The sequence below is a fragment of the Struthio camelus genome, chromosome 1, assembly GCF_040807025.1.
Source record: "Struthio camelus isolate bStrCam1 chromosome 1, bStrCam1.hap1, whole genome shotgun sequence".
In the NCBI taxonomy this organism is placed as follows: domain Eukaryota; kingdom Metazoa; phylum Chordata; class Aves; order Struthioniformes; family Struthionidae; genus Struthio; species Struthio camelus.
The window spans coordinates 21285377-21311617 of NC_090942.1; the positions used below are offsets into that span (position 1 = coordinate 21285377).

Here is a 26241-nt window from a genome sequence, read left to right on the forward strand (position 1 = left end):
AAGAAATACCTTTTTTTCTGTCATTCTTTTGATTTAGGGATTTATTGTGAATACTCTGTATCTGAGCTATCTTGCTTGGCCAGCTCAGGCTTATAAATCACATAATACCACTTCTGATCTAATGTGGTATGAGGTGTTTTCAGAGCAGAGAACTGTAGTCACTTAACTATTCTCTTTCCATGAACTTATGGAAACTGGGTTGTTTCCAGTGATCTAGAGGTAGCCTCAGAATTGCCATAAGCCTGGCTGAAGAAAGTTGAAAAGAAAATCAGGTATTTACTAACCAAAAGAGAGTCTGCACAGCTGTGTAACTGTAAAGAGCTACTGAGTGATCCTAGTGTGTACAGTACACAACGTTCGGCAAGTACTGTCTAGCTCCCCTCTGCTTATCTTACTGAAAAGCGGAGAAACTATATCCATGACATGTTCCTTCAGAAAAGCCTTAAGGGCATGTCTACACCAAACTCTCTCTGAAACCAGAAATGGTGCAGGCTACTTGGACCAACTGGAGACAGTCCAGAGGGGAGCGGCAATAATGACCAGAAGTCTAAAAGACTCTGGCCTATAAGGAAAAGTTGAAGCACCTAGTGATTTTTCACCTGGGAAACATGATGGGAGATAGTCATATTCCAAAAAACTGCTGTAGAAAACTAAGAAATAAACTCGCATTAAACACATTAAATAGTTCCAGGTCTACCGTGCCTAGGATAGGAAATAATAGGCTTAAACTGAAGTAAAGTTTAGGACATTGGAAACAGTTAGAGGCTTGGATAGATTGCTCAGGGAAATTATGGTATATCCATTGCTAGAGATTTTTAAGAAGAGGTTGGAAAAATATCTGTTAGGAATCATTTGGGCAGAGATGATCTTGCCTTTAGGTAGAGAGATGAGGTAGATGACCTCTTGAGGTCCTTCTGGTCTCATTTTCCATGATTTTTAGCTTTCTGCCCAGACTGATGAGCTTGGGTGCAAGACCTTGCTATCATGGCCATGCTGTTTTTGGAGGTTAACAGGTTCCCTTTGCTGGGGGTTAATGAACCCACTTAGTCATATCTTGGGGGTCTCTGTAACCGGATTGCAATGTGGACTTCAGATCTGCTGTATAGCATTAAATAACCACCTTAGCCATTTAAAAAATATGCCCTGAAAGGCAAGATGGGTGCAGCATCTCTTGAGAACACCTTTGTGCTCAGGGGTCAGCTAGGGAGACTGATCTGTTAACCACTGTCAAACACCATCTGTAAAGGAGTCACACAAAGTGACGCTTCTCCATCCCAGGCATCACACATTCTTTCCACAGTCTGGTGCATGTGACTGCTTGGTTAAGCTTGTGACAGCCAGCATTACAAGTAGGTGCAAGCAGCTGCAATAGGCTGTCCTCAGAATCTCTTTTTATCTCCTTCTCTTAGGATTTGCACTTCAGGAATTATACACCTATGTGTTGAGTGCTGGTGACATGGCTCTGTGCTTGCGGACTACAATCTGCTGTTCTCTGGTATAGGGGTCGGGTTTCCAACCTCTCCAATTTTTCTTTGATAAGCAGCTAGCATTGCTATGCTATTTTTGGCATCCTTTATAATAGTACAGGGAATTCCTAGGGAACACTGCAAATCCTGTAATAATATTACCTAGTCTCAATTGAAGTGTTTGAGAGGGTCCAATGTGCTGTTTTGCTGGGGAGAGAAAATTGGGTCAGAAACATATTAAATCTAGTAGGTATATAGTTGTTCTTCGTTTGGCATGGCTGCAGAAAGCAGTTGATCTCTGCTACAGAGAAGACAGCTGAAACACAGGCTACATGCACAGCTAGTGTGCAAGCAAAGCAGTGGGCCCAGGGGCTGCCTGAGGTCCTCAAAATGTAGTGACGGGGCTGAGGGGCTCCAGCTCTCTCAAATTCCAGCTGCTAAAATATCCTTTTGCTTCATACTGCACACCAGCTGCAGCTAGTGATAACGATCCGTGAGCTATAATGACTGAAAACTACTAGACCACAAATGTCCAACTGTCTCTTCAAAGGAGATATGTGTGAGCAGTTCAGCGATGGTTCCTAGGCCCAGGGTGGGCAGAGCAGCCGGTAGTGAAGACTTCCTGGCACAAGGACAGTCAGATAATCCAAATCCCCAACTGTTATAAGGAAGAAGTCGATGAAGCCTTCTACAACAAAGATCACAGTTTTCTTATGATCCAGCCACAGAGCTAGTGGTGCCCAACCGTGCTCTGCAGTGCATTGAATTGGACAAAATTTAGGAGAAATATCATTGATTTAAGTTATTATGGCAATCTGTCTAACTTATCCCAAGAGTTATTGTGGGCAGGAGAGAAACTAAGCATGGAGATTTCAAAGCAGTACCTGTTGGCCTAGAGCACTGTTCCTTGCAAGAGAGATAATAAAGATTAATGCTGGTACTCACCTGATAGGACAAGGAGCTTTGAGTCATGAGGTGTCTTATATCTCACAGAAAAAACCAAGAAGACCTAAGGATGAGTGACAATCTGTTAAACCTTTCAACAGTGACCTAAGGATGTTCTAGTGAAACCACTCTCAGACATTACCGCAAACTTCATGAGACAAAGCTCTTGTCTTCTGTCTCTAGATCATTTAAGGCTACTGAACTGCAGTTTGTATAAGGAACTTTGTTCAGTTAAAGGGACTGAAAGTGACATATGAGCATATTCTCATTGAAAGTGTATTAACCGGAATGTAGGATTTTAAGATCATATGCTTGTATTAATTCTGAAGTTATTTTTGTGTTCAAAAACAGCTTGCTAAATAATACTGACAAATGTCAATTTAGGTTTTCGTGGCATAGCATATGTTACTTTTTTGTGTAATTAACAGAATTTCCAGTGTTTTTTACAGATCCTTGTATACATGCATGCATGGACACACATGGAAGCTTGGACACATTTCTGTGCAAAAGAGTTGAAAAAAAAAAGAAGGAAAAATAGACTAAGGTCAAATGTAAATATACCCCAAAAGGTTCCTACAGAAGTTTTTATGTTGTCACAGTATGGTTAAAAGAACAGTTTTTTATATAATAAAAAAGTAGTACTATTAATCTGAGACTATATAGTAGTTTTAACCTCGGAACACTCTTCACAGAATCACAGAATGGTTGAGGTTGGAAGGGACCTCTGGAGATCATCTAGTTCAACCCCCTTGCTCAAGCAGAGTCCTCCAGAGCATATTTCCCAGGATCGCATCCAGGCGGGTATTTCTTCAAAGATAAATAAAATTATGACCATAATGCAAATGGTTCTCAGCTCACAGGGCTAAGGATGAAAGGATGAGTAAGTTGCACTCTTCTCAGAGTAGGAGATGGACACAGTTCTGCTTTTTCTTTGCTTCTTTGCTTATAGTCTAAAACAGAAGCCTTAAATTTTTCACCCTCCTCCCCTGGGCTGACTGATACTTTCCATATTTCCGCAAGGGGCCTGTTGTTGCATGGCCCCAAAGTCAGCAAGTCTGTTTACAGGTACACGGGGGAGGACTTCAAACTGCTCCTACTCCTTGGCCAGGCAAGTCAGAAACCTGTTCTAGTGGCCTTGTCAAAGTTGGTAGATGAATTAAATACCATTTAAACTCATATTTTGTTTCTGCCTTTAGTTACTAAGCCAAATTGCCCCAAAAAGTTAGCACATTTTAGTGGTTACATTTCTGGCTGCTGTTTTTTGAGGCTACTTTGTCGACCTATCTCAATGATAATAAGAAGGATTGATAGTAATCTCTTGTTGGTATCAACCAGATAGCCAGTCTGTATATCAAAGCTCGTTAGTAAATGGTTGCAGTGATCTCTAGAGGAGCTCTGTAAATTGGATTCTGGCTTTTACTGAGTAATGTGTTGTCACAATGAAATGCCCTCTCCAAGCAAATTTTTTTTCTTTGAAGTTTTAATAAGACATTTATACTCTCTTTTATTAACAACTCTTATCTTCATAGAATAACTTCTATTTTATACCACTTGCAAAATTGATAATCTTTTGATCTCTTATGAAGTAGAGCATTAAAAAAGACATGATATCTTTATCCTTAATCTTCTAAAGCTCAGTTACTTTGTCAGAGGATCACATGTCATGTCCACTTCCCCTTTATTTCACTGCACGAGCTTGACTACAAGACAAAAAGGCTGACTGGCCTTGTATCTTTACAGTTACGTTGCTGCTAGGTACATTCAATAAACTCCAGGCTCTCTTGTTCTGCCTCATATTTAGGCAATGCTGTGGTCATAGCAGACAACGCTTGCACAGAATGTCAACAAGCTCTGAGTCCATCTGAACAGGTTTCTCCCTGGTCAAACTTTAATTTAAGAGAAAACAAAAGCTTAGGCTAAATTTCCACTTGGTATAAATTGATGTAATTCTGTTGAAATTAGTTTACACCAGCTGAGAACGTAGTCCCATGTGTGTTGACTGTAAGCTAGCCTCAGTCTCTTTATCAGGCTAGGTGTAGTTAAAATGGTTGCATCTATTCTGACCCGAACAGCTGAAATTGTCACTTTCAGCTATAGATGTTTTTTTCAAAATAGAGTATGAGGCAATGTCTCTCCCAGAAGTCCCAGCTCACATCTTAGGGATGCTGCTGCAAGACTGCAACTTGTTCAACCCTTTTCAGCAACTGGTCTAATCTTTGAGATGATTGTAGTATGATTTGGGAAGCTCCACTTTTACTGCTTGAAAATGAGTTGGACAAACTTGCTGTAACCTTTTCATTTGAATACCCTGCTACTCAGTTTGAACGTACTCTAACTGCAAACCGGTTTCTGTAACATAATTAAGAAGCACATTTTAACAGGAAGTCCAAACCCTGGCTGATTCCAAGGGTGGCTGCCTATAGTCCCAGGATCTGAATACTGGAAAATATAAAAAAATATTTAAAAATTGAAAAATTTGAGAGTCTGATATGAAAGGAGACAATTAGTAAGAAACAGGTTTAAAAATGAGAAACGACTTCTCTTTCTTTTCCTTGTACTGTCAGTTTTATCAGTCAAGGCATAATATCATTGCTGTAAGCTCCATGCACCAACTGAAAGTGACCAAGTGAAGTTGGAATAGAGAGAGAGTAGTTCAAATAGAACTACTTGATTGTAGTAGTAATCGGAGGACTCCCTGGATACTCCCTGTGGCATTAACCCCTGATACTACTTACTAATGTTATTAACTCTCACTGGTTGGTGATTAGGATCCGCATTTTTCCAGCACTCTTGAACGTCATAATTTACTCACACAAAACCCAAAGTGAGTAACATACAGGCCAGGTTTACTGCTACTTTATAGTCAAATGCCATTGCCCTTTCTGGCAGGACACAGTATTCTTCCAAAGTGAATCTCTTCTGGCAGGAGCACCTGGGTGGAGAGCAAGACAGAGGAAAGTTAGCAATGTGGTTAAGGGGTGGCCTTCCTAGTTTCACTGAAGCTCTCATTAGGCTCCAGGCTGTACAGAAAAGCTTGCAGTGGGTGTCCATACCTCAAAGGCTAGAGTATCTCTGAATTTTCAGTTATGAATTGGTTATTGTTACCTTCAGATAATCAATCTACAATCCCTTCTGGACAATTAAGAAATGAAGGTTTTTGCCACATATGCTACTGGTACTTGCCATATTATGAATCACTTTAAATATAATTTCTCTCTGATTTAAAAAGATTTTCAGCAGAAGAGCAGGCCCTAGATCTTACTTCTTGATCTATTATTTTGCTACCAAAATATTATAATGATTTCCTGACATGTAGCATACAGGTATCATCTCAGAGAGAAATTAAATGAAAAAAAATTGAATTCTCTAATACATCTACATTGATGAGGAACACCAATAACTAATTTTATAGTTTCATAGTCATCTTGCACATCTCATGGAGGCAGCCAGTAAAAGGTGATAAGCAGATACCCAGGGTTCTTCATACAAAATGAGATTTAGGCTCCTGACAATTTGTCTGTGCGAGTCTATGAATGACTTGGGAAAGGGATTGTTCCTTGGCTGTACATTTATGGCTGCTCTTTATTATTGAGAAAAAAATACAAGTTTGGGCTGTAAAAAAGAGGCAAAATATTGTATTTTTAAAGACTGGTGATGTTACATTAAATTATGGGTTCATTTGTATTTGAAGTAGTAAAATATAAGAGACCAAAATTAAAATTTTTATTTAAAAAATGTAGGAAAGGAAACATTAGCTCTCTGTTCCCTCATATTGTACACAACCTGTTATATCATTGATTATTTTGTGGGAGCACTAGGTTTAGCATAGGATAGTAAATTGCAGTTTGCTAGCAATCTACCCATTCGCTTTTATAATGCAACATCTTTCCGAGCTGCTCTACTCCACTGGGCACCCTTGCTTTGGTTTATTTGTCTGTTGGGTAGCTCATGGACTCCTGCCAGTTCACTAGCTTCCCTGGAAACATTTGTATAGGCCTTTTGTTGTTTATAACCCCTTTAGCTTGGTACTGTTTGGAAACTCAGCATGAATTGACCTCCTCTTCTAAATCAGCTAAACAAGCAGGAACAACTTTGACACTTCCCTTGAGAAAAAACAACTAGATACTGTGTTGTTATGTAATATGTATTAATTATATGCATGAACTCAAACTCTGATATTTCTGTTCGGTATTACCTTAAAGTGCGTATGGTCCCACTGAACACGTTAGAAACTTGCTGGTGCATGGTGCATTCAGCACAAACAGTGGTATAAAAGCTGGGTCATATTAATATCTGCCAAAAGTTACACAAGCAAAACTGAATGATTTTGTTGGGAAAACTTCAAAAGCCTGTCATTCTACTTGCCTTATGGTTTAATAGTCACGTATATAGGAAAACTAATTTAAATTTTCAGTGAACATGTTGGTATTTCTCAAAAGAGTAAGATGCAGAGAAACCTGGGCTGATAGAGACCATGCCAGCCCAGAAAATGGATCCACTGGGCTTGAACTAGTAAATTGCCCTTAGAGGAGGCTAACATGTGCTAACTTAGGTGCTTCTGAACTGTACTGTATTGCACTGCAGAGTGTCGGAAGTAGGTTATGTTAAATCTTATATAAAGGTTGTAAATTGTATCCTTCCCAAGATAATTTGCAGTCTATAATAATAATAAATGCAGTAGAAAACACTTAAGTTTCCTGTCATAATAACATGCAAGTCCTCTGAGAGATTTTTGAACTCCAGGACGTCCGTTCTATCCAAATGATCCTTTATTCTTCTGTCTCCTTTTCTTTTAGCTGCAAATCACTGTCCCTGCCTTTCCTCATACTGTGTATTGGCCACAACATTCATCTTGCCTCTTGCTGTCACAGTTCTTGCTATTAACATCACTCATTCCCAATTGTTCTTAGTATCAGCAACCTCATTTCTTGCCTTTCTTCTGCTTGGCAACAGACCCTCAGTTTAACCACTGTTGATCTAATATTTCCTTCTGGATTGGCATTTAGCAGAAGTATTCATGTCTTTAGCAGGATCGATTAGCAGCACACCTCAGAGAACAGTGTTACTGCTTAAGGGGAGAACAATTAGTAGCTTATATAAATGGACAACTTCTGAAGTGATTAAAGTGATCTGTAAAACTGTCACACTCAATGAATATTCTTAGAGGCCTTTGTTCCTTTCCAGAAAAACAAAGGCACAAAAACAAGTACTGTAGTTAGCAAAACTGATATTGAAATTCAAGAACTGGGCAGATTTCTTGTGCTGTAGCAACTCTGCGTCGTTTAATTCTTCTCTTTTGGCTGGCTTTTTATTTATAATATTGAAGAGATAGAATGTCCTTTTTATGATGACATGGAGTGGGACAATCCAAAGGAAATCCCCAAGTAAAACAATGATTCACCAGTGATGAGTCAGTTGGTAGCATTTGTCCCCTGAAGTCAGCATTAGCTCAGTACTGGGCAGATGGCAGGGGTACTGAGTTGTGTGGTGAAAAGCCAAGCTATAGTCCCAAATATTTCAAGCCATTAAAGAAGCCAAGTCGATTTTTGTGAGAACACAGATTTTACTATGTTCCTGTCTGGGTCATGTTCTGCCTATTTAAATTTTTTCCAGGATTTCAATTCACCAGGATTTTGACAAGGAATGTTAGGATTGGCCATAAACTATGTTTTTTTGTAAAGGACAAAGCTGTTTGAAGATTTTTAAATGGTAGTTTGATCTAAATTGGATGCAAGCAGACAAAAAGTGTTGTGAAAGTTGGTGGCTGAGCTAAATACCTAGGGTTCTGATTTGGTCTGTTTCTGCTGGCTATAGGAGAGATCCATGGATGAAACAATAGCAATCCAGTATATTAAAGAGGTTCTGAATATAGAGAATAAAACAGCAAAGTATGTCAGTGCCTCTGACAGTAGTTGCATTAAGGGGAAGGAGCATTTGTATGGAGAAAATAGGTCATTGCAGTGTATTTTGGTCAAAAAGCAGGGGTCTCCTCCATGATATTCTTCTTTAGATACTTTCAAATCTCTTCCTTGATGTCAGGAGGGCTACACTATTTGAGAGAACAGGACATGGGGGAGAAACAAAATGATGGTTTGAGAATAATTAACATTTCCCCCTTGCTACCAACAAAAAAACTCTTAGTTTGTAGTTTACAGTCTGTCACATGCCCATTGTTCTACCTCTATAGCTTCTACTGAGTTCAGTAGAAATAAAAGACCTTGTTCCTCCATTAACTTAGAAGATCCAGATTGGTATTCAGCATGGGGCCATCTTGAGGAAGAAAATTTGTTGCTCAGAGGCAAAATAGATGCTGTACTTTTTTCATTCGAAGGGTCACCAATAGTAGGGTTTGGCTGAATTCAGCTATTATTGCTCTAACAAGTAAAATATTATTGTATTTCTAATGTAAAGGTATTATGTCTCTCGTTTGTGTGCCAATTCATCACAGATAATTTTAGCACTGCTTTGAGGGTGCCAAAACCATTTACTAAAATTTGCTATCACCTACTGCCCAAAAGATGAATCAAGTTTTTAGCATGTGGTTCTTTGTGGTGAGAAAGCAGTCATACATAAGAAGTATGAAGAAATTATATGCAGATCAGTGGGCATATAATTAAACAAGATCAATAAGCACTGTCCTCTCTTTTTATTTCCTTAAATTTAGGGGACATTTCGTTCTTCTGAAATTTAGGGGACATTTCCTTTTTCTGACCATGAAAATACTTTGTATGCATATGTACATAGCCAAGAAGAAACTTAAAACTAAACCAGAAGCTTGAAAGCGAATTTGTCAGCTATGCTCCACCCGTGGTTAAAATAGCAAAAGGTGTGCATGATTTCTTGGCCAGATCCTGCGTAACATTTACCACACTACTAAGGCATAGGTCTTTTGAATATCAGGTTACATTTTGTGCTACTGTTACAAGCTCAGACAAAAGTAGCTGGAATAAGAAGGCTAGAGTTAGGAGATAATGGTAAATGTCAGTGCTACCCATTGTGCCAGCTAACTCTAGCTTGAGCCAGTGTTTGTTCCAGCACTGTCAGCTGATCTATACTAATGCCATGTACTAGCAATAGGAACAGTGAGATCTTTTAAGGCAGAGATAGCTGGAATAGGCAATGCGTGTATGCAGATGGATAAACATTCAGACTGGGAAACAATGAGCCATATTTCCAAATCCTTTTGTAGGATCTGTGCTTTCATCTGACAGTTTTAGAGACAGCAAAACTCTTAGCAATCTGAAGAAGAATATCCCTCAGAGGAACAACAAATTACTACCACTCTTGGCAGATTACGCCAAGAATTGAATTTACAGAATAAAATGTTTTTCCATAAGATTGATTATGATGCGTTTCCATGGCGATGACGGTCCAGATTCTGCATCCAAGCACTTTGCTAAATTTTGATCACAGGGTTGCTTCCAAAGATGGTTTGAAGGCCCCACATCATTCCACTGTTCTCATGCTGCTCTAGGCTCCCCTCTCTGGGCAGCATGGATTGGTGCAGCCCTGATTTATTCCAGAGGACTCAAAGTGGAGACAGACGTGAACGTGCGTAGGAGCACTGAAGTCACTTGAAACTACTCACGGGCACTTGACTGGATCTGTAGGAGCTCTAGTGCTGGTGTAGTTATCCTTACGCTAATTGCAATGGCCTCGGGGCCATAAAAGGCTGGCCTAACTTCTCTTGTGTCCGTCAATTTGAACAGATGTTGGACTGAGATCATCACCTCCAACACAGAGGTTTCTACTGCATCATTATCCTGTCTTGTTTGTTCCTCTGTGTGTCTTTTGCATCTGATTATAAATCAACATGTTAACTGTTATGGGACAAAGATTGCGTTTCTTTTGTATGATCATAAGGCATCTAATGTGGAAGCTCTTGTATGGCTTTACATGATAGTGTGAAATATGCTCTTGAATATTTGGAGTCACTTACTTCCTCTTTTTGAGAGTCAGATCAGGTCTGTGTCGTTGCAGTTTCCATTTTTACAGTTTCTTATGAAAGTGCTTTTAGTGCTAGATGTCAGTTAAAAAAAATAAAGAATTTGAGTTGGTTAAAAGTAATATAGGCAAATGGAGAAAAGGAAGCAAAATTCATGGACAGCTTTATGCCTTTCTATTCTATTTTTTTTTCCTTTTGAATTTTTGACATAAAATTATGAAGAAAACCATGAAATGACAATTTTAAGTGACATATGTAAAATTTTTTAATTTAAATATTTAATTTGAAGAGCAGAAAAAGGCTTATAAAAAGGAAACTAGAATCCTGAGTTTGATGCTTATTCAAGTTCAAAGCAAATATCTCCCCGTGCCAATTACTGTTATTTATTATTTATGTATATTGCAGTAGGATTGTCAGCTACTTCGTGCTGTGGTTTGCAGTATACAACTAAGGTCTGATAAGCTCTGCATTCTTGGGAGCTTATGTTCTGAGAGCATGCCTGCACTACAGCCTAAAGGCATGTCTGCAGCTCATGTACTTAAGACAATGTTAAATGGTTTAGCTCAAGCTTAGAGAATAGTAGAAATGACCTACTAGAGACCTTGAGTAAAATAATGTTTAGAGAGCTGCTGTTGGGACGTTACTGTCAGCATCTGACCTATGTAGTTTGATGCAGAAGTAGACAAATTTTCCTTGCAAAGGACTGAGTCGGCTTTCCAAACATCTTTTATATAGATCATAAAATAATATGTATCTTAAAATGAGATTGCCACAGATTATATAAAGTGAAGTCACAGGCTTTATTCAGTTCCTAGCCTGAAAGCCTCCTCCAGCTTTAAAGTTTCTTCCTTGAAGAGTCCCTCCTTGCTAAAAGCTAGACCCAAAGCGTATGTACAGACTACAAGCTGCAATACCAGCACACCCTCAAATGACAGAGGCTAGAAGGGAAACAGAAGCATAGAAGTGATGCAGTGTGAAAAGTCACTGTTTTCAAGTTAGTAACAAAGTCAAGCAATAAATCCAGGTATTTTGAATCTTTCACCTGCAGTCTGTATGTTGTGGGTTTAATGAAATCTAGAAGTGATTTCTCAAGAACGTTTTAGGAATGAAATGTGAGATAAATATCTCAAGGTGTAGCTTTATTTCTTGCATACTGAAAATAAACACAAGTCATCCAGCTACTGAACAGACACAGCAGGACTGGAGAAAGTCTGTAATTAAAGATCAGAAGCCGAAGCTATATCTTGGCCTCCTAAAGATTTGTTGGGTGATCTTGGCAAGTTATTTAGCTTTGCCTACCTGATAATTGCAAATGGGCAGCTCTGTTGGTACAGATGCGTGAATATCTGTAAGAATGCACACAAGTATTTCTGAAATGCATTTTGGTGCCTGTGGAATGCTGCTTTTAACCCTGGAGTCTCAGCATAGTTTCCTGGAGCAGATGCACATCTGCACCTGTTTGCTTTCCTTGTTCGTTCTCATTATTGCTTCAAAGGATTTTGCGCTTCGCAAGTAGCCACCTGCTCACTGTGCAGCCTGTGTCCTCATGTAACTTCTGAGTGCCACAACAACAGGCCACCAGCTGCTGCCACACATATGGCAAGATGGGCTTGGGGTGTGAAGGCATGGTGTCTCCTTACAGGAACATGTGCACTGCCACATGGGAATGGGTTTTTATCATGATAAGGAGCTTAACAGTCATCAATCTTATCAGTGGATTTTGTGATATTATTGTGTTTGCTTTTTTTTGCTCATTTCTGTCTGAGGTAAGCTACCTTCTTCTTATATACTTTTCCTTGGTTCCCAGAAATAGGAATTGTCCAGGATGAGCTCATGCAAACACAAATCCTGAATGAACAGTCTTGACAAATTGATAAGGTTCCTGGCAAGGTGGTGCAGTGTCACCCACGTCTTGCCATATAGCTTCCAGAGAGAAAATTGGGTATCTCCTGTTCCTTATAGCTCTCTCAGCTTTAGAACTTTTAAGTATAGGGGAAATTTATAATCTCCAGGATAGATACGGCCTTTATTTCCTAAGATTAGCAATTTAGCTTTCATCAAAAAATACCATTTTAAAACAAAAAACAGTTCTTTGTTAAACCATGCCAATGTTGATGAAATTTCATTTTGGAAAAAAAATAAAATAAAAGTTTCCTTGAAAAGTCTATGTACCTTTTTCACCTAGAAATGGATTGCTATTTTAAAACTTAACAGATATGAAACTTTACCCATGAAAGAGTCAAAGTTAAGTAAAATGATTTTGATTTATACTTATATCAAATGACCTGTAATGAAGCATTTTCAAGATTTCATTTTGTGAAATAGTTCTAAATGAAGGCTTTTCAGCTCCAAGTATGACTTTTTTTTTTTAAACTACCAATATATCTTTCTAAGGAAATTCATTTTTAAATCAAACTTTACTATGAATTATTTCCCGTTTACTTCATTTTGGATTCCAGGAGTAAGTGTATGTGACTGAGACAGCACCCACAGAATCTGCATCTTTATCTGGATTTTGAGTAATAGGTGATTTTTCTCCTACTCTTACATTGCATGACATAATAAAGTCAGCCAAACAAACCAAAGAAAGGCCTCATGCTTCAAATTTTCATCAGTATAACTTACTTATATTAATGCTTTGTGTCATTTGTTGCTGCTTTATTACTACAAAACAAGCAAGGAGCTGGGGACAGCTCCTTGCTTACCTCATTCTTTTCTTCACGGCCTGTCCCAAGCCAACAGTTCTCAAACTGCTTCTCTTTTGGTCTTTCCTCATATGGCCTCCCCACCAAATTCCTTGCTTCTGCTCCCATAAGACACAGTGGGAAGACTGGCAAAGAGGAACCAGAAGTTGCAGCCAGGAGAAGGAGGATGGTGCCTCAAGATGGAGGAGAGTAAAGCATTCCCTAGATTGAGCATACGGTGGTGGGCAGAGGAGACCTATGTCCCCAAGGGCCTGCTGAATGGACTTGCTGCCTTCCAGCTGCCCTGGGATGGGATGCAATCATAGTGAGCAGCTGCAAGCCACTGGCCAGTCTTAGCCACTCTGGCAACTGCTGGCTCTGCGCTGCCTTCCCCTTTCCCTGGCTCAGGTCTCTTCAGGTCCATGCTCAGCCAGGTCCATCCACGCTCAGCCAGGTCCATCCGGGCCTGGCCACCACCTGTCAGCCCCTGCTCCCAACAGATTTATGGCCATGCACCTCCATCCCAAAATCCCTGGGTTTCCTTAGAGGCTTACTCCCAGTTCATGAGCTGCTGAGGAAGGGCTGTGCTGAAGGCTCTTTGCACAAGCAGCAGATGTGTGTGCACTCTGTCATGTCAGCGGTGACAGAGCAGTGGGCGAATGGAAAGTTTGAAAGATGTGTATTGCTGAAATTGAAACAACTGTTTATAAGGGCAAGTTCTATCTAGAATAAAGCATATGTCATGAAAGAATATAAGAAGTAAGCATGAATGCTGTATCATAGCCCATACTCAAGGTAATACTTGTTAGCACGTGCACACACACACACACACACACACACACACACACGAGTGTATTATATGTGTATATCATAAGCTACTTCTCAGTCGTGCCTATCAAAATGGTGTCTGCGGTGGAAGCAAACCATCTGCTTCACAGCACTTCTATTTTTAAGTTCTGCTGTATGCCAGTTTAACACATGCAATGTCATTTCAAGCCCTCCTCCCCCACACGAACTCCAATATGTCACTGGGTTGTCCCATCAGCTTTACGTTGTCTCTGTAAACAGAAACCCTATCTCTCTGCAGCCTGAGTCAGCAGCTGTACTGGAGCAGGGCCTGTCTCTGAGACTCGTAGAGTGTGTAATTTGATGTTTAAAAACCACAGGAGGGTTTTTGCCACCTGACTCTGAAATGGACAGCGGCACTTTTATGGGAGTTTTTACAAGTTTATCTTTGCATGTATAGATGAAATGCTTCAGTAGCATTTGTCTGAGTTTTCCAAGGCTGGAGGGAAAATCCTCCATTTTTAACTATTTTTCAGACAGAAGTTCTGATTCTGAACTCCTTACCTGCCAGCTTGCCATTTTAGGACTGACATGCAATCATCGTACTTGCTTTTGGTTTGGGGATTTAGACTTAAATCCACTTTGAGGACCAAAGAAACAAATGTAGCAATTCAAATGTAGCTGAAAATGTTCTGTGGTGTAAGAGAACTTGCCAGGAGCAGGAGCAGACCTTGGGAGGTGTCATGCAGCAGCATGTTCACGTACAGCACCTTGCATTCTGCATCACGTTAGAGCTTCTGCACACACTGTAGTGCCATCCCGCATGGCTATGTGAAACCCTATATGAATTCCTTTCTGGCGTTATCGTTAAACATATTCAAGAAATAGCTCACAGTTAATGATCTAGGGAGGGCAAAATTTCTTATGCTGGAAACCTCTGCAGGTGTTTTTCCAGTTGCGAGATACATAGTAAGTATACATTGGTGACTAGGTTCCTTTTTCCTATTGTGTTTTGATGGAAAGGATGAGTTGTATGCCATTTTTCCGTCATAAACTTTGATGAAATGGAGGTACCGTTGATGAGATGACACAAATTTCCCATGGTTGGTGGTATGGCATTATTGACACTGCTTTCTCCTTTATTCAATAGGTGCATATTTATCTTTTTTTTTTGTGAATTTTTCATTGCGTGAACGGTTAAAGTCACTTATACCAATAAGTGACTTCCCCAGAAAAAAAATAAAAAACAAAAAACATAACACTTTGTCACAAGTTATGCTGTGTGGGAGACTAGACAAAATGGAATTAGCAATGTTCTCCACATAAACAGTGCACAGCATGATCTTGTTAAAGAATTATACTGCCTCATAATCCTCAAACAAATAACATTATGCTATAATGGATCGTTTTTTACTTCCTAAGCAGAAGATGGTAGGTTTGTTTTTCCTGTTAAACCTAATTTTCATTTCAGACTCAAGATAAATGATACATTGATGTATATTATTTACTTATCCCCTTCTTGAAGTTTACAGCTGGAAAGAGGAAACTTATTTTGTGAATCAGTTAGTGTAAACAAAGCTTGCTCTCCTGATTCATAATTTCTTATTTTTGCCTTCGCTGCTGCTTTCAGTTGAGTATTGATGGGAGAAACTGCTGATTAGTCAAATGTACTTCTCATTTGTGATAGCAAATAAGAATGAATTGTTAAATAGAACATTTATTTCATCTTACTTTCACAAGCAGAAAAAAAATATTACTACATCAAAACAGTTATGACTAAGAACTCCTCACTTCTTGTATTTCTTTTCTGCAGCCCACTAGCAATATGATTGACTAGGAGAGGACATCCTGATTGAAGCTCAGTCCGTAACCCTGCAGAACCTCTCTTTAATGTACATCTGTAATTGATAGCAGCAGCAAAAGCATGATTTCAAGTCAGTTAAATTTTTTATATCATTTTAGGGTTTTTTAACTCTTCTTTTTAAGCATTTCAGTCCCAGAATGACACATTTCTAAATGAAAAATAGAAATATAGCTTTCAAAAAATATTGAAATAAAATATTCTAGCTTTAAAAGAAAAAGAATATTTTTTCTAAGTGAAATTATTTACTAGATATTAGCACATATTTCTAAATAATGTTTTCTACTTGAAAATGTATTTTTTAAATGTAAAATTAAAAGTCTGAAAAACATTATGCCAAATACTTAAAACACTTTAGACAATTCTGCCTGCTGGCTATCAGCCACTAATAACTGCTTTGCTACATTGAACTGAGAAGGAAGTAACCTCCCTGCAAATTAAGAAGCCTTAAAGGCAAATACAAATATATGAAAGCTCATTTTGTTGCTGATTTTCCCAGTTTATACCATCTTGTTGCTGAAAACCCGATTTCGTTTCACCATCACACTGCTTCATGCCAAATTAAAAAAAAAAAAAGGGATAAAATAAAATAAAGGTGCAGTATCAAGGATCTTGTCATTTTTTCCCCCTCTCCTCTATTCTTCAATAAGCAGTGTGTAGCATCTCATCTCCTTACTTCCACACCTGCAGGGTATCTGTTTCACAGCTGAGCAGGTATGGCAACATGGGGGATCTAACACTGCCATAATCCAGTACTAAGATATGAAGAGGAGATGGGATGAGATATACATAACAGATACATGCCTTATGGAAATTCTGCGATATCTGTACCAAAGTACCATAACCATTTCCCAAACATTGGGGTGGTATAAATAAATCAGTAACAAAATATCAGGAGCAACTACATTTTTTTTCAGCAAAAGCCGTGGCGATAAAGGGGATAAGGCTAAGACAGCTAAAAATGACAACAGCAAAAGTCACAAATAAAACACACAGGATATTTGGAAAGCAGAATTAATTAGCCTTCAGTATAAGACAGAGAAAACCGTCACTCTGGCTGCTCACAGGAGTTATAAAACTTCACTCACTGGGAAGTCGAAAGTTTTCCTGCTGAAAGAGAATCTCCAGTTGGAAAATATATATCTTACTCATCCACAGGTCCCCTCTCCCCTCCATGGGGCACAGAGGTTTTTGGGTTACTGGGGTGGTTGTGGGGCTGTCAGCCCACTATAACCTGCTAGTTTAAGACCTGCATACTCAATTCTAAGTGGCTGCCAGATGTCAGCAAAGTTTAGAGCAGCCTGAAGGCTGGTGAAACCAAAGCCTATGTCGAGTTGCTGTGCTGTCCTAGTGATCTGTGTCCTTCCATCGTCTCCAAGGGATAGAGACAATACAAGACCTGATTGCATTGACCTTAGACACTGCAGCAACTAGCATTTTAGCAGTCAGGCTAGGAATAGGACCCAGACCCTTTTATGGGCACTGAGGCTCTGGATCGAAGACAGGAGACAAGTAAGGCACCTCAGAATAAAGTTCATACTAAAGTGAAATTTGCTTATGGTTAGCAAATGGAGAAAGCTGATCCCTCCTCAGAACCTGGGTGCCTCATCTGGAGGTGCGGAAAGTCACGACGGTCTGTTCCTGTCACATCCTTTCTGGAGAGTGGGCACCATGACAGCTGTTCTTTCAAAGAGCCAGGCAGGAATTGCTCTTATAAAGAGATATCACTGATGTACATGGTGTTCACTTTCTAGTAATAGATGCGTGGTGTGAGCACTCCTTTGGGATTGGGAGACTTCAGCTATGTCTACACTGTAAAGCAACAACTAGCACAGACACAATAGATCACTTTACTCTGAGTCTGTCTTTGGCCAGCTATGGTGTTCCTAAAGACCTAATTGTATTACTATTATTTTTTACATTTTTTCCTACCAGAAGTTCCTCAGTGAAAGTGAGGAGTGTTGCAGCTTATCAGAATATTGTCTTTATAGCTTGAGACTGAGGATGTGAGCAAACACGGTCTTGTCTAAACTGCCTAGCAGGTGAGTGCCCTGAGCCATAGCCATGCATAAGTGCTGCTTGCTGGGGAGTGAGCCAGACTGTGCTCCCAGGCAAGGAGCGTGGGTTGCCAGCAGTGCCATGCTTGAGTTTGTTTTTTGTAGCATACAGGCCCAGTATTCTGATCTTCCTTTGCATGAGGGATCCAGATCTACATCTCTCTTCTCCCAGGACAATCTTAACCATCAGCAAAAGCAGGAGGAAGATATTCCTTACCTCTCATGGGAGTGTAGGACCTAGTGGTACTGGTAGTTAAGAGTGTGAAACTGGATCTAAGTGTCCAGTGAGGGAGGATGCCTGGGGTTCCTGTCCCTCCCCAAGGCCTCCCGTACTTTGGAGTGAGCTGTCATGGCTAAAATGAAAAACTAGACAGCTAACTCCTTGCCTGTCTGCGAAAGAGTGGACTTAAATCTGCAGCTGAATGCTCCAATTACTTGAAAGCCTTTTAGAAAAGAGAAATTGGGAGATTGTGCATGTGTGTGTGTCTGTGTGTAAGGGGGTCCAACACCAACTGTTTCAAGGAGTTGTTGCTTACAGCTGCATTTCCTGTATTTTACTGACAGAAATCAGTATGACCATGTTTGAAGCCCCTTTACTGGATTGAGCCCCTCAGGAAATTTAGGCAAAGTTGTGACTAGTTATATTCTAGCAATGCTTAAGGGGACATTAGTGACTGTGCTGCTCAGGCTGGGGTAGTTCTGTACAGGCACAGGGAAGAGCCTTTAAACCTAAGGGGTTTAAAAGTCCAACAGGGAGGCTTGCAAATAGCTAGAGTCTACTGCCTTTTATTTTATTTTATTTTATTTTATTTTATTTTATTTTATTTTATTTTATTTTATTTTGTTATTAGGTCTCAGCTTCATCTCTGATATGTTCCAGGTCTTTTGTGTCTTTTATTAGACATATTTCTGACTTGTCCCAATTTCTGCTGTAGTTCATGTCAGCACTGAAATAGGGTAGCCTTCGGTCTAAAAAACATTGAAGAGGAAAGGCCGCTTTCCCCACTGATCAAGTGTAGAACCTGGAACTGAATTTTCAGTTCTCTACTCTAATCAACACCCATTGTGCCTTTTTGGGGAGTGATATAGTTTAAGATTATTAAAAGTAAGACTGACCTTTGAATGTGGACCCGTCTGACCCCTTTTCTCTCCAGATTATTTCTGTTCTGTCAATATTTATGTTATAATTTCAGGAATCTCTTTGCTTATATTTGGGAACTTATCCAGGGATTGATTTTCTGGAAGAAAATAGTCTGCTTTGCGTATGTAAAAGCTTTTTCAGGTCAATCAGAACAGAAGTAGGTCAAATTTTGCATCTCAAAATTTTGATCTGAAAGATGGGAAAATAGAAATAAAAAGGCATCACATGACTTAATGTTTATACTTTGAGACTTTTTTTCCACTAGAGATGCTCTGAGGACATTCACACAAATCCATATACATAGGGCAGAGATTAATAAACAAGCTCAATCACATGAAATCAGGCACATGAAGGTCATTAATAGTTATTGGATTCAGGTACTCATTTATTCTTACGCCCCTTTGATTGCTTTGGAACAGGCAGGGACAGAAGAAGGCAGAATAAGTTTGTCATATATTCAACAGATGCTGTGCAGAGTTGCTATCTGCACACAAGGGAATATGTTCTGTTCGTCTCACTAGTAGGTGTTATCAGTCTTGGGCCAAGACTGATATTTGCTGTCATTCTTTTTAAATGGTAGATTACAGTTTTAATTAAATTAACTTGAAGCTTTAATGACTAATTGTGTAGCTGAAGCCTTTCAGATCCTTTTCCCTTCATGAGTTACTGCTTCTGAAATGGGACTGTGCAGTGACACCATTTCTAGGTAAGTTTCTAACAGCAGGAACAGAGGCAATAGTGTCCTAGACCTTTAACTGCCAGGTGTCCATAAAATAGCTCTTCTCTGGGGAGCCGAGAGGAATGCAAAGGGAAGCATTAACTGTCTTGGCTGGAAGCCTAACCTGCAGTGGCTTCGCTTGTACTGTGGGAAAACTTACTGCAGTGTCGCAGCCCTGCTACTATCAATTAGTGTCAATATGCACAAAGAACACCAGATATAAGGCCAATGTTCTGGAAATATAACAAGCAAAAATATGTTTTGCAGCAAAGCTGAACTTCCACTTTGTATGTGAAAGAGGATCTGAGAAAGGGAAAACAAAAGCAGATTAGTCATACGTCTAAATTTAGGGTTTTTCCATATATGCTGCTGTTTCAGATAGGTCATGGAAACTAATGCAGTCAGTGTTATGAGATGAAAGGAATCCCATAGTGACCTGATGTGAACTCATGGCAGCCTGATAGGAGGATTTGGCAAGGAATGTTTAGTACCTTTTTTTATCATCCAATGGCTCCTTTTGAACAGCAACTCCTATCACACTGTCAGCTGAACAAATAAAACTGGCCCACTTTTCAGGCCTCCCCTCTAGTTTTTTTCTAATATAAGACAGCTGACTCAATTTTCTGACTCTGCTTCAAGGCTGCACATGACTCTCCCCAGAGGAGAAAAGTATTTTTTGACCAGAACAAGTGTTGTCCTGTGGACAGCGTACATACCTCCTTCACGAAGATGGGAGGGACAAGACCGGACATACAAGACGTTTCCTTCCAGTGCAGGCTTCCTACTCTTTGTTGGTTGCTGTGGACTTAGAAATAAAGATTGTTAACACTTGGTAACCCTTTATCTTTGTAGCCTGTCCTCCTTGTTTCTTAGTGCCTTGCAGTTCTTCCAGATTGGTGCAGTAAAAGAAGTAAGCGTAATAGCCTATAGAAACTGAACATCATGGCATGCGACTATTTAATTTACATGCCTGCCCCACTAACTGCCTCCCATGGGTAACAGGGCCAACACTGACATAGCCTTACCGTTAGCGTGTACTTACCATGAACAGCATAGAGCTTTCAACGCAATTTTGAAAGTTAAATTTTGCTAATTTGCTTAATAATCACTGTGATTAGTTTTCTAGCCTCTAAATTCATCACCATGACTGTAAGAGCTGAAGTCTGTTTTAGTATCTATCCTAAGCTATCAGTATTTGTGGGTATCGTGTGAGTATATACTGCTATATTTACTCATTTGCATTCCTTTAGTTTATTTATTTATGTAGAAATGACATTGCTGTGTTACTTTAGTGGCTTTTGGAAATGAATTTGTGCCCTACCTAAGGACAGATTGCCCACATGTTCAGTGTGTGTAAGTCACCATCACTCCATTATGAATCACGATTTTTTAGGCCTGCTTGGAAATTCTAGAGTTCTGAAAAGAATGGAGTTTATATAGTTAATTTTATTATTGTTTGCCTATGCATCTTTCTACATTATGCATAGCTCAGAGAACACAGGCTATGCTCTCTCTCTCTTTGAAAAGGACAAATTATTTCTGCTAGTGGCAGAAATAATTCAGTGATGTCATGCACGGTTTTACCTGAGTCAGCTCTAAATAATAATCCAGCTTGGATACTCGGAACTACCCAAGTTAGTACAGAGCTCTGCTTAGGTAGAGTTAGGGCTCATAAAGCTTCTAGCATCTGAGAGAATTCATTTGAGCTCATTCATCAGCATCTCCACATGAAACTGCATTACACCATCCAGACAAACTTTGAGGTCCAAGAACTTCAAATATTGCTAAGCAGCGAGTAGAGGGGTTTGAGAACATAATTTCTGAGGTTAGATCTCTAGTTAAGTGTCCAAATTAGGAGGTATAGCCTTTAATGGGCTTGGCTTTTTGATGTACAACTTTTCCAGTGTGGCCTTGCATGTTGATTGTACAATAAAATCAGGAAAGCAGTGGTTTTGAAGAGACTTTATGGGGAAAATGGTTAAACCACAAATCATAAGTTTCCACTGTGGTAAAAGAAAAGAATAATGCCAGTATCTGAGTGTATAAACATGGCAATATTAAGGAGTAGTGAATTATTCCTTAGGAAACACACACAGAATCCTTGTTAACATTATTCAGTTTTGGTCTTGCCATTTTATAAAGGAACTGAACAAAATGGGATAGGTTGAAAGATTTGAAAAGTAGAAGCAAAATAAGTTGTTAAAGAAGTTCAATTGATGGTGTAAACTGGTAAAGACCCTTTCCAAGGGGAATGAAGCTATTATTTTTGGTGCGCTCTGTCCTGGAAAGCAGTAAGTGAAACTCTACATAACTTGTCCAGAATTTCTCCTGAGGACACCAGTTGCAGAAAACTTGCTCTTGAATGGTGATTATGCAAGAGCAGACTGAATGAGCAGTTCAGAAGAGTCACCCTCTGGTAAGATCTAGATAACTTTTATAGACGTGTTCTCCTAATCTGAATATTAGTAATTGCCTATAAAGCAGCACCTCTATTTCTTTCAAGTATTCTACTGTATAAAGGAAATGGTTATAATTAAGTGGGAAAGTTGATTGAATTAAGAGTAGTCATACCATCCTTAAAACAATTTATTTCATAGGAAAGGAGGAGTCACTGACCTACTTAAACCTGTGGCTTCATGATTTCACTACCTGCTAAACACCATCTTAAAACTGATATCTTTCAAGCGACGTATGGTCTTAAGTCTCAAGCTTCTAGCACCTGAGATGTAGATCAAAGGCCTTGTTTTTCTCTCTGCTCACATACTCTTCATTACAGTGTTTTCTAATAAGGTCTGAGCTTCCGTAGATATTATCAGTTCTCCTATGGATGTCACAAAAAAGTAGTACAAAGCTATCATCTCAAATTGTCAAATAGTGTCCTGAGTATTCAAAAGTTTGTGCATGTCTGTGAGTGGCCTACTTTATGGATTAAATTGTGTCCGTACTTCTGGACAGAGACCTTTATTTGATTACAATAAGATTTTCTTAAGCTGATAGCCTTGTAAAAATTTGAACCCTGATGTGTGTCTTTTTTTGACATGGCTATTTTATTTTTAAGAAATGGCCAAAACAGAAGTATCATTATTTCCCTTACTGTGGAGATGGAAAAAAAATGGTAATTTCCTTTCCCAGAGGTAATAAATAATTGATATATATTTCCTTGGGCTGGTAAGTTCCAACTTTTTTGGGACTTCAGACTTGTCAGCATGAAGGTGAATGAATAAACCTCATATACAGATGGGTACATTGTCATAAAGCTCAAGTATATGGGTTGATTTTTTTTTTTTTTTGGAAATGTAACTGAAGTGTTTCACTGTAGGCAAAACAACAGCAGATTAGTATGCAATGGAGTACTTCACAGATATAACATTCAAACAGATTGGCAATCATATTATTTATCTTATTGCAGTGAGTTTGCATTTTGCCCTTATGTGTTCTATTGTTAAATATTTATGTAAAATACTATTAAATATGTTAAAGAGTGCCATTTCAGCCTGTTTGCTAATTAAGATCCCCTCCTGCAAACATTATTTTCTGTGTTCAACTTTCGTGTGTACGAACAGTCTCTGAAGTCCCTGAGACTAGCGTGTGTTCATGCAACTGAGATCTGATTAGTGAAATTTAGAAGAGTCCTTCTCCAGGAAAGGAAAGGAACTACGAAGTATTGAAACTTTTTCAGTAAAAAGAACGGGCAAAAAAAAAGGCTGTCTTTTATTTTAACGAAGGACATTACAGGAACGTGACGTCCAAAATTACTGTCTTCTGTGGGATATTTGTATCAAAAGGGAAAAGGAGCGGGAAGAACAGCATGTGGAAGGTTGTAAGACTACCTCTCCCTTTCAGATGTTCTCCCTGTACAAATGGAATAGGGGATGCAAGGCAAAATTGAAAACTGTGACTTTCTTTTTTGAGCATATGCAATGGATTAGAGCTCTCTCTAATCTTTCCAAATGAGACATCTGAATACCTTGTTTCACATAGCTCTGTTGCCTTTCTCACACTGGTACATCGGACATGACTGGGCAGCAAGAAGACGTAGATGAAGCCGTGAGTTCACCAGCACAAAAGCCTACATAACAAAGCCATAGGCCTTGTTATATTTCTGGGCCTAGAAATATCCGAGATAATGGAGCTAGAAAACATCTCAAAAGATCATTTAGTCCGTGTCCCAGTCCAAGAGATGGATACATAACTATGGCAGTCCCGGTAGTTTATCTAATTTGTTCTGAAAGACCTTCCAGGCTGGAGATTTCATGCTCATGCCAGACAGCCCATTTCAGTGTTTCAATACTATTATTTTTAGAAAGCTTTTCTTCATATCTTAACTGAAGTTCTCTTGTTGAAAGTCATGTAATTTTTCCAAACAATTATTCATTCTTGTTACTCTCCTCTGGGTGGCGTTCAGTTGCTCCACTCCTCTCTTGAAGTACTTTGCCCAGTCCTGGACAGAGCACTCCAAAAAAGACCTTGGCAGCACTAATCTTCATACATCTTACAGATCCCATTCTGGCTTGTCTGATTTTGTCTTGCTACAGCATGACTGCTGATTCAAGTTCAGGTGGTAACTCAGGATAATTTCTACTATCTCTTTTAAAAAAAACTTCTTATCTACCTGACTGCCCTCATTTAGTATTTGTGCAACTGATTATTCCTTCCTAAAGGATGAATTTTGGACTTGTTCTTGCTGGTATGCCATTTTTTTCTCCGGATCATTTTTTTTCAAATAATCAAAATTATTTGGAATCCTGGTCCTATCCTCAAAAGTCCTTTCAGCCCTTCTCAACTTGGTTGCATCTGAAGACCTAGTACGCATATTCTCTTTTTTATTGTTCAGGATTGTTTAATGAAAATATCAAGAATCCGGCCCAAGATACACATCTCAGAAGCCTCACTCGATATATCCTCACTTTTAAAGAGTGAACATGAAAGTGAAAGAACAACCTGAGATAATTTAGAAGTTTGGCTAATTTGCTTCTCTCTGGCCTGAAACAAGAGGACAATCAGTGATCAAAGTGTGATTCAGGGAAACCTTGTTTTTTCACGTGCTTCTCAGGCAGCGAGATCAGGTGCTAAACTAGGTATGTAATGGAGTCCAGTGCGAGCCTTATCATAGAAGGAACAAATCTTATGCATTGGGATATTAAGTAGAACTTGTGAAACGGTGACATGGAAGATAAATCAACAGTAGAAAATTAAATGGAAATACATGAAGATTCTTTGAGCACGTGTAAAGGGAAGTTTTCTGAATGAAATTCAGAGCCACACTGACTGAAGACTAGGTAACTGGGGAAAAGAAGATGACTATAGCTGCTGAAAGTTGAACAGAGGTCAGAAACATTAGGGAAATCAGCGGGACCAGACGGTAAGCTGTGAAGGGGATCATGGCCTTCTCTTTCATGAGGCAAAAAGAAGGGAATGCTGAGAAACAAGGATTCATTTAATTTTTTGATGGACAAGCAACTTAAAGGAAAAAAGGCTTAACATTAGGGTATATCTAAGAAATGGGAAATTACAGAAACCTGGACAGAAAGAGAAAAATCACAGTTTAATAGGAAGACTGGAAAACTATCTTTATAGGTATTATGAATGGTAGCTATGATATATAAAAATATTGAAGGAATGATTATCCAGTGAAATGGTTTAACGTAAAATGATTTATTTTTGAATAATTAAAAAAAAGAAAAGAAGAAATAATAAAATTATTTTGGAACTTGACCTAGACCCACTGAAATCAAGTGGAAATCTGCATTGACTTCATGTGGTTTGGGGTAAATCCCTTAGAGTGTTCCACTGAAATATTATAGGACTAATTGATAGGTAGTGTAATTCTGCTAAAGTAAATTGAATTAATACTTAGCAAATTTGTCCTAAGGGTTTATTGTGTCAAATATACTCTTTCATTCATTTACTTATTCTTTCTTGCATTCATTCAAATAGGGTCTCAGTATGCTGTAAACGGTATGCTTACTGGAAAATGACAGGAAGTATGTACTGTGCTGAAGAACATTAGGTAACAAGAAATAAGATTTCGAAAAATATTTGTTCTAGGACATATTTTTAAATAACTTTCATAGCTATGAAACTTTAGAAAAAAAAAGTAAAAACCAACCTTTCAGCAGGACACGCCCCATATTCCATTAGATTTGTGGTTCCTATCTGATGAAAACAGCACTGAGCTGGAACAAACAATGCGTCAAGGATGATTATGTAACATGAGATGAAGAAATATTTCTCAAACCATTGCCAGGAAAGCTACAGGCAATTCTGGAAGTCACATGCTTTCTGGTGGGATTTTTTTGCATTTCTGTTTTTGTATCTTGTACAAAAGGGTAGCCCTGTTTCGGAAGTCAAGTTGCAGGAGGAAACAGCCAATAGAGAGGATCCTTTCTGTGTCTGTGAATTCCGGTTGAACCACAATGAGCACATTCTTCCTTCTCTCTTTTGTGTGTGTGTTTGGAGTTTTGTTCTTGTAGTAGTGAAAGTTAAATGCATAGAAAGACATCAATGGGGACACTGTTGAACTGACCTCTGGTGACCATCTGAAAACAAACAATGACCGTTAGATGAACACTGCCCTAGCTACCCATATCTGCAGAAGATATCTATTTTCAGATGAGTTCTTTTCTGGATTCTATACT

The 26241-nt window shown here is 39.0% G+C and overlaps 1 long non-coding RNA gene across 1 annotated transcript; it reads right to left on the bottom strand.

Annotated features, from left to right (window-relative positions):
• Nucleotides 1-3949: 3949 nt before the first annotated feature.
• Nucleotides 3950-26241, bottom strand: LOC138065846 (uncharacterized). The gene is made up of 5 exons (XR_011138905.1): nt 25713-26241; nt 20320-20408; nt 18861-19074; nt 10351-10430; nt 3950-5343 (listed from the first exon to the last, which is right to left on the bottom strand). It is a non-coding gene; the product is annotated as an uncharacterized lncRNA (long non-coding RNA).